This window comes from Microcaecilia unicolor, chromosome 11, assembly GCF_901765095.1.
Source record: "Microcaecilia unicolor chromosome 11, aMicUni1.1, whole genome shotgun sequence".
NCBI lineage: Eukaryota > Metazoa > Chordata > Amphibia > Gymnophiona > Siphonopidae > Microcaecilia > Microcaecilia unicolor.
Genome location: NC_044041.1, coordinates 195,143,788 through 195,154,781, shown reverse-complemented (window position 1 = coordinate 195,154,781; position 10,994 = coordinate 195,143,788). Strand labels below are relative to the sequence as shown.

Sequence of the window (10,994 nt, the reverse complement as noted above, 5' to 3'; positions counted from 1 at the left end):
CCACCTAACCTTTTTACCCCATTCCAGGGTCTATAAATTCTTCACAGGAACAATTCCCAGCTGTTTCTGCCTCTCTGACAAGGTATTACTACTACTTATCATTTCTATAGCGCTACTAGACGTATGCAGCGCTGCACACTTGAACATGACATCTTAACAGTAGCCCATGTTGATAACTCCCCACCACCACCACCAATGGCTTTTGGAAATAGCTTTGTTCAGCAACACAATCCTCATGAGTCAATCAGCAGGTGTCACTGATCAGAGCGACTGCAGTACTGAGCAAACCTCTTCATGGTATCCAAGGAGGGGTAACTTGTGTTGTATTGAACTCCTCCAATCATTTTGAAAAGTTGCCTTCTGTGCTATCAGAAATAGTTGCAGAAATGTGCAGCCAGCAGCTGTCAATTGTTTGTTAAACACAAGCCACTGTTAGCCATAGTTGCCAACATTTGAAAATACTTGGGGCTGCCATACACGATTCCATCAGTATTTAGAGCTATTTAACTGGCCAAGAATGGCTGGTTAGATAGTGCTTAATGGGCTATCCTGATATTTCAGAGCTGCTCTGAAAAACATCTGTTTTGTGCTTTGCAGATTTGTCTGGGTGCTGTCCACGGTGCTGAATTGTTTCAACTAGCAGGAAGAGTTTGAATTGAAAAAAATATGTACTTAACAAAGATCCGGGTTTTCTCTGTCATTATAAATCATAACATTATACTGCTTTGTCACCCATCCATTAGGCAAGACTAGGTGGCTGCACAGAGGTACAGGTTCCTCTATCTGTGCACTAGCCCTGATGGAACTGTCTATGATACTGGATGCTTTATGGGAACCTGCACCTCTGTGTACCCTTCAGTTCAATTTCAGACCCCTAGTTCATCCCTCCTCTCCCAAGATTTTGATAATTAATCTCAACAATCATGGTCATCCCACAACAAGCCTTAAAAAGCATAATTCAACCTCATACTTTTACTAAATGTTAAACTTTGCTGTTCTTTGCTGCCCTGAAGATGCTGCCATTCTAGGCAGCCACCTAGTCTTGCCTAATGGATGGATGATCAGAGCAGTATACAAAGCAGTGTAATTTTATGATGTATAATGCCATAGAAAACCCAGATCTTTGTTTAGTCCTGTCTGGTGGGTGCCAAAGTATTTCATCATTTTAACTTCAAAGGTTTTACGTTCCTGGATGGATTTAAAATTTCATTTTAGTATTCTCACCATAAAGTCATTAGTTCAGTGCTCTGGTCTGGCAAAATGCTGTCCTACAGAAGTGTCACTGCTTAGTACTGTAATTTCTGATGTGGTGTTTGTGTAGATTCAATCTCGTCTTAAGCATTTGGCCTGTCTCTCCAATATAGCATCCTTCTTCACATATATTTTTTGCATTGAATAATATGCAAAAAAGGGAAAGAAGTCAACCAGGGAAATAACACCCTCATATCAATTGACACTAGGTGAACATCCTTCCTCCATCCAGTTAAGGTCACTGTTGACATTGAACTATGATTCACCCTCCCCCCCCCCCCCCCCCAATATTTAAACACCATAGTTAGCACTGACCTCAAACACTGACCACAGCATTTAAATTTGTACCTGAATTAGATTGTAAGCTCTATCAAGCAGGGACTGTCTCTTCATGTTCAAGTGTACAACACTGCGTACGTCTAGTAGCGCTATAGAAATGATAAGTAGTAGTAGTAGTCTTTGGGATTCAGGAATCTTGCTACTCTTTGGGATTCTGCACAGAATCTTGCTACTGTGGGATTCCGGAATCTTGGTACTCTTTGTCCTTATCCCTTATTTGTCCTGTTTGTCCTAATTAGATTGTAAGCTCTGTCGAGCAGGGACTGTCTCTTCATGTTCAAGTGTACAGTGCTGCGTACATCTAGTAGCGCTTTAGAAATGATAAGTAGTAGTAGTAGAATACAAGCATTGAACATTCCCTTATACCCAGATTTTCAACACAAACTGTTCTCTTTTGAGATCGAAAACCAGAGATGCATTGCCGAGTTACCCAGTTCCAGGCTGGAGACTTTTGGTTAGTCCTGGTTTTGAATTTCCTTCCCAAAGCAGCATGGGATTTGTAGTGTCTGATCCTGCCCATTGAAATCAGTGTTGCAAATCCCATAATACATCAGGATGGGATGGTCAGTAATCCAGGACTCTCCTGCAATCTCCAGCCTGGAACTAGGTATCTTGGCATCTCTGGAGCAAAATCTAATGTCCTAGAGGTGACCATCAGAACAGTAATGGAAAGAAATAGGGTGCTGCTAAAGCTAGGAAGATAACTCAGTGGACTACAGTAAGCCACTTTGGCCATCAGATGGCAGTTTTTGCTTAAAACTCTGAGACCCTAAGAAATCAGTTTTAAAGGAAGCTGGAAAGGTGAAATGATGGAGTAGTGCATACAATTTTCAAAAGTGTTCTTTACCTTCAACACTTACTTGCCAGAGGTGAAAGGCACTCACTATATACTCTTTTTATTGAGGGAGAAGCAAGGGAGGGACGTAGCTCATGCCCTTTCAGTAGTAGTTCAAGGCAAGTTGCGTTCAGTACAGTAAGTAGTTCCCTGTCCTGGAAGGCTTATAATCTAAGTTTGTAGCAATGGAGGATTCAGTATCTAGCCCAGAGTCACATGGAGTGACAGTAAGATTTGAACCCTGGGAAGACAGAGCAGGGCAGGCAATGCGGTGGCGCCGGAGACCGGCGCTGGACAATTCTTCAGCTGGCGGGGGTTGGGGATCTCCGCCAGCAAACCCAGGGGCCCAAAGGAAATTTGGGGGGCCCGCATAGCTATGCCACTATTATGGGGGATTGGATGTTTGTGGTGAAGTGCTCTACTGTTTGGGAGAGGGACTATAAGAACCCAAGCCTGTCTTCACTATGTTTGATTGGCTTAGGTAACATTTCGCCTAATACTTGATTATTTTGTTATTTACAAAGTTTGTTCTTCCATTTTTGTCAGTTCTCATATACACCACAGCTTTCATGATACTACACAGTTTGGGTGGGAAAAGGGGAGTTTGGGCAGGGAAGGAACCTGGGGGAGAAAAGTTGAATATCTTATTGGTTTTGCAGAGTGCATGACTTGTTCCATAAAAATTGATTACACTAAAATATTATGGAAGTTAATGGGATAGGGTCAGGAAGGGGATATGTGGGTCGTTGGAATTGTTAAAAAAGTTAAGACATGAACCAATGTATTATTACTTGCGTGTAAACAGCTCCATCTTGTGGGCAGCTTGGGATATGTAAACTCTTAACATAAAGCCCTAGTGCCCGATATTTAAAATCATTTCACTGGTCAGGAATGGCTTTTGACCAGTTAATCTCCTGCTGAATATTGCCAGAAAGCCAGTTAAGTGCCATTTATCTCTTGCTGAATATTTCCCATTAGCACTTAGTAGATAACCAGCTATCCACTAATATTCAGCACATCGCCAGCTGAGTTTGGCAGCCAAATTTGGCCACTGAAATAGCAGGCCTATCTTCGGTCGTTTTCAACTTAACTGGCCAGCGCTGATTATCAGCTTGGCTGCCAAAAAACACCCGGATATTCAATATCTGTCACTGGAAACATTCTGGCATAGAATATCTGGCCTCAATGTCAACCTTGGGAGTCAGCCCAGTTAACTCCCGCAGTCTGAATATCGGGCCCTGTGATTTTAGTTTGCGGATCCCACAAGAATTCAAGAGCTTGTCAAATTAGTTCAACACAAAGTAAAAAAAATACTCACAGATCCTCTTCACTGTAAATAATATGCACTCACTATTCTATAACAAAAATAAAGGAGGAAAACGACCCCATAACACTGTGGCAATTAATATCATAAAGACACACCACTAAATCTGCGAGTCCACTTGCCCACAGTAAAAAATGAAATCATAGGTCCAAAAAACCTCCTCTGCAGTTTCATTAAAAGGAGTGTGCCAGACATGAGGGAAGGAGAGCAGTGGCGTTCTGTGGTTCACTGCCACATGGGGCGCATTGCTATTGCTGCTGCTGCGTGCACCCCCCCCCCCCCCCCCCCGTGTAACACAGCATCCCCCACCTGTCTACCAGCTCCGTCCACCCGGCACCTCGCACGACTCTGCACTGCTGTAAAAGAAGAAAATCGCCTCATCGGCCCTTCCCTCACTGTGTCCCGCCCTCTGATGTAACGTCCTATTTCCTTGAGGGTGGGACAGAGTGAGGGAAGGGCCAACGAGGCGATTTTCTTCTTTTACAGCAGTGCAGGGTCGCGCGAGGCACCGCACAGCTGCCGGGTGGATGGAGCTGGTAGGGACTCGCCAGCAGAGCACCCCCCCCCCACCCATTGACCACCCGGGGTGGACCGCCCCCACCGCCCTGCCCTTGGTACGCCACTGGAGAGAGCAGGGCAGTCAATGAAGCAGCGCCGGAGACCAGCGTTGGACGAAGTGTTCAGCTGGCGGGGGTTGGGGATCCCTCCAGCCAAGATGTACAGCGGTGGCAGTGGGCAGGGAGTGGCAGGAGGGCAGTGGACCAAAATGTGCCCCCCCCCCCCCCCCCCCACACACACACACACCTTGGGCTCTGGCCCCCTCCCACCTCGAGGTCTGGCTATGCCCCTGTCAGGGACTACAAATCCCACACTGCTTTGGGCTGTAAGTTCAAAACCAGGACTGGCCCAAAAGTCTCCTTCATGGAACTGAATAACTTGGCAGCTCTGCATAAGGCTGGTACTAACTTTAGCTCCAAGAAATGTGTGCAAGGCCAGTTTAAGAGCTGAGCCTTGAAAAGCAGCAAAACGACAGGACGTATTTATATTATACGATATTTTGGTGAAATAGAGACGACTGACTTGCAGCAACTTTTTGAAAGCGGGTTTTGCAATTGGTTTTTATTTTTATCTTCCGTCTCATCGCACTTGAATTTTTTTAGCCCAAACCAAACACGTCCCCCACTGGCTACCACCTACCTTTTAGTGACAGGAGGACTATGATTCGTGTACTGAATAAGCAGTATCCAGGGTTTCCACCAATAAGCGACCGGCAAGCCCGGAAACAGACATCACCATCAACCAATGGGAATCGCAGTCTAGACGGGGGCGGGATGCTCTCTGAAGACGGGCGGTTTCACTGGCCTATGGAGAGCAGCGCTTCCAGGAGGCGGGTGACGGCGTCGTCGTGGCGTCGCGAGCAGAGCCAGTAACTGACGGTTAGTTAGGACTAGTGGAGGTGCCGGCGGTTGTGGTAGGTAAAAAGGCCGTTGTTGCCGGGAGGGTGGGGGAACGGGGAGGTGCAGCACGTGGCACTGTGGAACGCAAATTGTGGTCGGGGGAGGGGGTTGGCATTTGGTGCTCGGTGGGTATCTATTTACCTGTGGCCCTTTCGCTCCGCCAGGTCCTGTTGTGACTCTCGCGCCATATCGTGATATCACTGTAATGATGTGTTTCTGGTGTATCAGCGAGGCGAACTACTAGGTGATCGCCTAGGGCGGCAGCCCAGGAGACAAGGCGGCAAACAACCCCCGTTACATCCAGACAGCAACACAAAAGTGAACGAACAGCCCACACACACTCTCTTAACTGGCAGGTTTCAAAGAGCCCATTTAACCGATTGAATGGCCTCTTTTCTTTTTTTTTTTTTTAATTTTGCTCTCCTTAAACATAGTAACGTAGTAGATGACGGCAGAAAAAGACCTGTATGGTCCACCCAGTCTGCCCAACAAGATAAACTCATGTGTATACCTTACCTTGATTTGTACCTGTCTTTCTCAGGGCACAGACCGTACAAGTCTGCCCAGCAGTATTCCCCGCCTCCCAACCACCAGTCCCGCCTCCCATCATCGGCTCTGGCACAGACCGTATAAGTCTGCCCTCCCCTATTCTCGCCTCCGAACCACCAACCCCTCTTCCCCCCACCTGCTCCGCCACCCAATTTTAGCTAAGCTTCTGAGGATCCATTCCTTCTGCACAGGATTCCTTTATGCATATCCCACGCGTGTTTGAATTCCGTTACCGTTTTCATCTCCACCACCTCCCGCGGGAGGGCATAGTAGATGACGGCAGAAAAAGACCTGCATGGTCCATCCAGTCTACCCAAGATAAACTTATGTGTATACCTTACCTTTTTATTTATTGCATTTGTATCCCACATTTTCCCACCTTTTTGCGGGCTCAGTGTGGCTTACAATACGACATGAAAGATGGAAATATAATTTGTTACAACTTGGTTATGGATTACATTGTGAAGAGTTATACAAGACAATCAAAGTGTTGTTAAGGAATATAAACACTGGAACCAAACCTTGAAACATTGGAAGGAGACAGCGGGAGGTTAAAAGGGCATTATTTATGTATGGTATACATATTGCTGTGAGTAAAGGTATGAGTGAGGTGAGATTTGTACCTGTCTTTCTCAGGGCACAGACCGTATAAGTCTGCCCAGCAGTTTTTCCCGCCTCCCAACCACCAGTCCCGCCTCCCATCACCGGCTCTGGCACAGACCATATAAGTCTGCCCTCCCCTATTCTCGCCTCCGAACCACCAACCCCTCTTCCCCCCACCTGCTCCGCCACCCAATTTTAGCTAAGCTTCTGAGGATCCATTCCTTCTGCACAGGATACCTTTATGCATATCCCACGCATGTTTGAATTCCGTTACCGTTTTCATCTCCACCACCTCCCGCGGGAGGGCATAGCAGATGACGGCAGAAAAAGACCTGCACGGTCCACCCAGTCTGCCCAACAAGATAAACTCACGTGTCATTTTTTGTGTATACCTTACCTTGATTTGTACCTGTCTTTTTCAGGGCACAGACCGTACAAGTCTGCCCAGCACTATCCCCACCTGTATATGCCCTTTTGGCTGCTGTACAGTGCTTACCTGTCATTTATTGGATTCAGTTCAAATGATTTAATTTTGGTTTATATAGGGATACTAACCCTTATCTGGCAGCTCATTATATTCCTCTTCTGGTCCTGCCACAGGGTTACAAAATTGCAAGCTGTGGTCTTGAAAGGGGGAAAGGGGAATGGGACTTGCAATACCGCCATTCAGTGGTTTTTGCAGCTACATTCAAAGTGATTTATGTGGTATGTACAGGTACTTATTTGTACCTGGGGCAATGGAGGGTTAAGTGACTTGCCCAGAGTCACAAGAAGCTGCAGTAGGAATTGAACCCAGTTCCCCAGGATCAAAGTCTGTTGTACTAACGACTAGGCCACTCCTCCACTGGCAACATTCCAGTAGAATCTCAAATAGGGAAATGGGACTTAATATACTACCTTGCTGTAGTTTTGCAACTACATTCAAAGTGGTTTACATAGTATATACAGGTACTTATTTGTACCTGAGGCAATGGAGGGTTAAGTGACTTGCCCAGAGTCACAAGGAGCTGCAGTGGGAATTGAACCCAGTTCCCCAGGATAAAACTCCTCTGCACTAACCACTAGGCTGCGCAATTTCTGTTCGTTTTTTTCATGCACCATTACTTTGAAACACCCCCTGTCACACCAGCACACCTCTGCCTTCCCTAAATCTAGCATTGCTCGCTACCTTCCTTTCTGCGGGTCCAGCATCGCTGCTGCTTCCTTCTCCTTGCACTGCTGCCGTGCTTTCAGCTTACATTTTTGGGCCGTCCGTGATTCACACAGGCACTCTGGGGCCCTCCCAGTCTGCTGCGTCCGGCCTTCTCTGATGCAACTTCCTGTTGAGAGGGCCGGACGCAGCAGACTGGGAAGGCCCCAGAGTGCCAGTGTGAATCGTGGCCGGCCCGAAAATGTAAGCTGCGCGCACGGCAGCAGGGGAAGAAGCAGGAAGCAACTGATCCTGGACCTGCGGGATGGCAAAGTAGAGAGCAATGGACCGCGGCACCTCTGAGAGTTCGCTGCAGCGCACTGTTTGGGAACTGCTGGCTTATGGGGATTAACTGAAGTCAATTGTGATGTGGCAAGTGGTGGTTGTCCTTGTTTTTATTTTAATAGTTATTCTGTGAGTCAGGTTTTTGTATTGTTATGTGTTTAGTTTTGCTTTCCTGTGTTTTAGGAATAAAGATTCCTACTATCCTTGCATCGTCCTTGGTTTCTGGGGCGTGGCACCTTCCTTCTCGATTCTTCATTAATGTGTTTTGGTTCCCAGGGGAGGGAAATTAAAGGGAAGAAACAAGGACCAGAGACACGGAACACCTTTTATACCAGATCTAATAAAATGTTATGGATCAGTGTAGTCTATAAGGCGTGTCTTGCTACTCACACAGTGTCCTGAGTAAGTCCAAATTTCCAGCCTGGCCTAACTTCAGGATGTGGGCGGCTAGGTAGGAATGACTTGGTTCATAATGTATAAAATGTTTATCAAAACTGATGGACAATAAAGACTGCCCATATTTCCTTTCTAGTGCAGTACCTCAGACTTTTCTGGATTTCTGGCTTTAACATCGGAAAGGATATTACAGTGTGAAGAATGCAAGCATGTAATATTGCTGCTTGATAGCATTCAAAAGAGAAGCCAAATTAGCATATTTTGCAAGCTAGCCTTGTTTCTGCAGTACTCCAACAGAGTTCTGTTTCCTCTGCTCAGGAGTGATCTGCTGTTGGATACATGATGTATTCCTTCTCTGGGAATGGTTATTTATAGTTAGTGACAGAGTCTTCAGAGAAGTATATAGGATTTCCATACAGCTGGTTTATTCTTGTTAGTTGAGTTATGCAATCCATTTCGCCTTTTGCAGAGTTTTTCCTGGTGTATTGCCTATGCGGAATAAGCTTGAAAGCTTAAGTTCCTAATTTGTACTTTGTGGACAGCAAATCTAGAGGAGGAACAGCAGTCATGCTGTTGATAAGATATCTTTGTCACTGATTTAATTTTGTTGTTAATGTTTGTTGTTTAGGATTGTAGCCATGTTTATATTTATAATTTTATTCTGTTTTATAATGTAATTGTATTTGTTACTGTTGTATTTATGAGTTAATTTTAATTCTACTCCACTTTGTACATTCAAGAGAATGAAATGACACATTAATCCTTAAATTTGTTTTAAATTCTTGGATGAAACCGCATATGTTGTACATAAGATTGCGGGACTGTGCTATTCCATTCTGATGCTTTATTTATATTTCTGGAGAGTTTGATATTTGTTGAGATGATTATGGTGTTTTTGTGAGATTCCTTACTTTTCACTGTGCGGTAGCGAAGACACCGCTATACATTGCTCCCAGTGAAGTAACTAAAAGGGTCTTTTAGTAATACTTGGCATGTGCTGTCACAGCCCATAGCAATAAAATTGGCCATATGTCAGATAGACGGTGTATTATTAATGTTTAGCATTAAACACTGTATGGAGGCACCATGATAATGAGGCTGGCTTCACAGGGCCTCATGTTTCTCAGTTCAGAAGCTCGTTTCTGTAACTTCTTACAGGAAGTTGTATCGGACCTGGAGAGAGCAAGTGCCCAAACAGTGTCTGGTGTGCTAGGTTTGTGGTGTACCATTCTCAAGTTCTAAAAAAAAAAAGGGCTTCTCCCTTCCGGCTCAAGCATAAGACGGAATAAAGATTATCACATATAAAGTACCACGTTTTACATTGCAGTATTCTACTACAGATCTCATTCGGTTCTTATGGTAATCTAACCACAGAAACGCGGTATATCAAATCCCATCCCCTTTCCCTTGATTGTAAGCTCTTTGAGCAGGGACTGTCTTTCTTCTATGTTTGTGCAGCGCTGCGTACGCCTTGTAGCGCTATAGAAATGCTAAATAGTAGTAGTAGTAGTTCCCTTCCCTTATTGCTTGTATTTCTTGGCTTGAAGAGCAACAGTGTTCTTTATACACCATAGTAGTAAATTTGGGAGACCTGAGATCAAATTCCACATACCTTGACTTAGGAGTGACTTTCATTACTGTGTTATGGTTTCTGCAAAATGAATCCTTTCAGAGATATTGTCTCCTCCCCCCCCCCCCCCCCCCGACATGTTGATTTTCTTTTGTACTATTTCTGAGATTATGCTTTTCCTGTTCCATTTTTATTTCTGAATAAGTGCACCCTCGCCGTGCCCATCCTCATTTGAATTAAATACCAGACATGCGCATTTTTGTTTTCATTTAGGAGTGTAGTTATCAATGGGGGCTACTGTTAGCAGTTAGACCTAGTTACTAATAACTGGGGTTAACAGTAAAGTAACACATCTTAATCGTAGCCCACATGGTCACTTCCCCCTTAGGATCCTGTTTACTAAGCCACACTAGCGTTTTTAGCATACGCTAAAGTATTAGCGCGTTCTAAACGCGAGAGTCACCCATATATTCCTATGGAACTTTGTAAGTCTTAAGTGTTTTGAAAATTAGCCCCTTAGTGTGTACTAAAGATGAAATAAAAATGATCAAAATAAGCTGAAATTTTTTCCCCTTTACCTCCATTCAATTCTTAATAAATATCCTATTCTCTCAATATAGTGCTTATATGCGTGGTTACAAAATCTGTACGATTCTCCTGTTCTCTTGCAATTCAGTAACTAATCCATTATTTCTTGAATGCCCACATTATCTACTTATCTTTTATAGATAGACTAGACTTTGAGCCCGTAAAAACGGGCTATTATAGGAAGGGGGGGTTGAAAGGCCCGCCCCCTCCCCCTCCGAGTTCGCGCCCCCACCACCGAGCCCTCACCACCCACCTTCCACCCGGCCGGGCCCTCGCTCCGCTATTGAAACAGCGAGGGTCCGGGAACGCAGCACTGAGCTCTGCTGAGCTGCCGACGTCGGCCTTCGTTCTTCTTCTCTGCCTGCAGCTGCCTGTCCCGCCCTCGTCTGACGTAACGTCGTCGAGGGCGGGACAGAGGCAGAGAAGAAGAAGGAAGGGCGATGTCGGCAGCTCAGCAGAGCTCAGTGCTGCGTTCCCGGACCCTCGCTGTTTCAATAGTGGAGCGAGGGCCCGACCGGGTAGAAGGTGGGTGGCGGCGGCGACTCGGGTGGAGGGAGCGTTAGACGGCGGTGTCCCTCCCTCAGCAATGCGCAGTACAGACCCTCTGT

General features: G+C 45.5%; 1 protein-coding gene across 1 annotated transcript in view; it reads left to right on the top strand.

The window, feature by feature from the left end:
• The first annotated feature begins 5,213 nt into the window (after positions 1 to 5,213).
• CEP85 (centrosomal protein 85) overlaps positions 5,214 to 10,994 on the top strand; it is a 35,097-nt gene continuing 29,316 nt past the window's right edge. The window contains exon 1 of the mRNA XM_030218986.1: positions 5,214 to 5,220. The gene's annotated coding sequence lies outside the window, so the exon portion shown is untranslated. The remainder of the gene's footprint in view (positions 5,221 to 10,994) is intronic.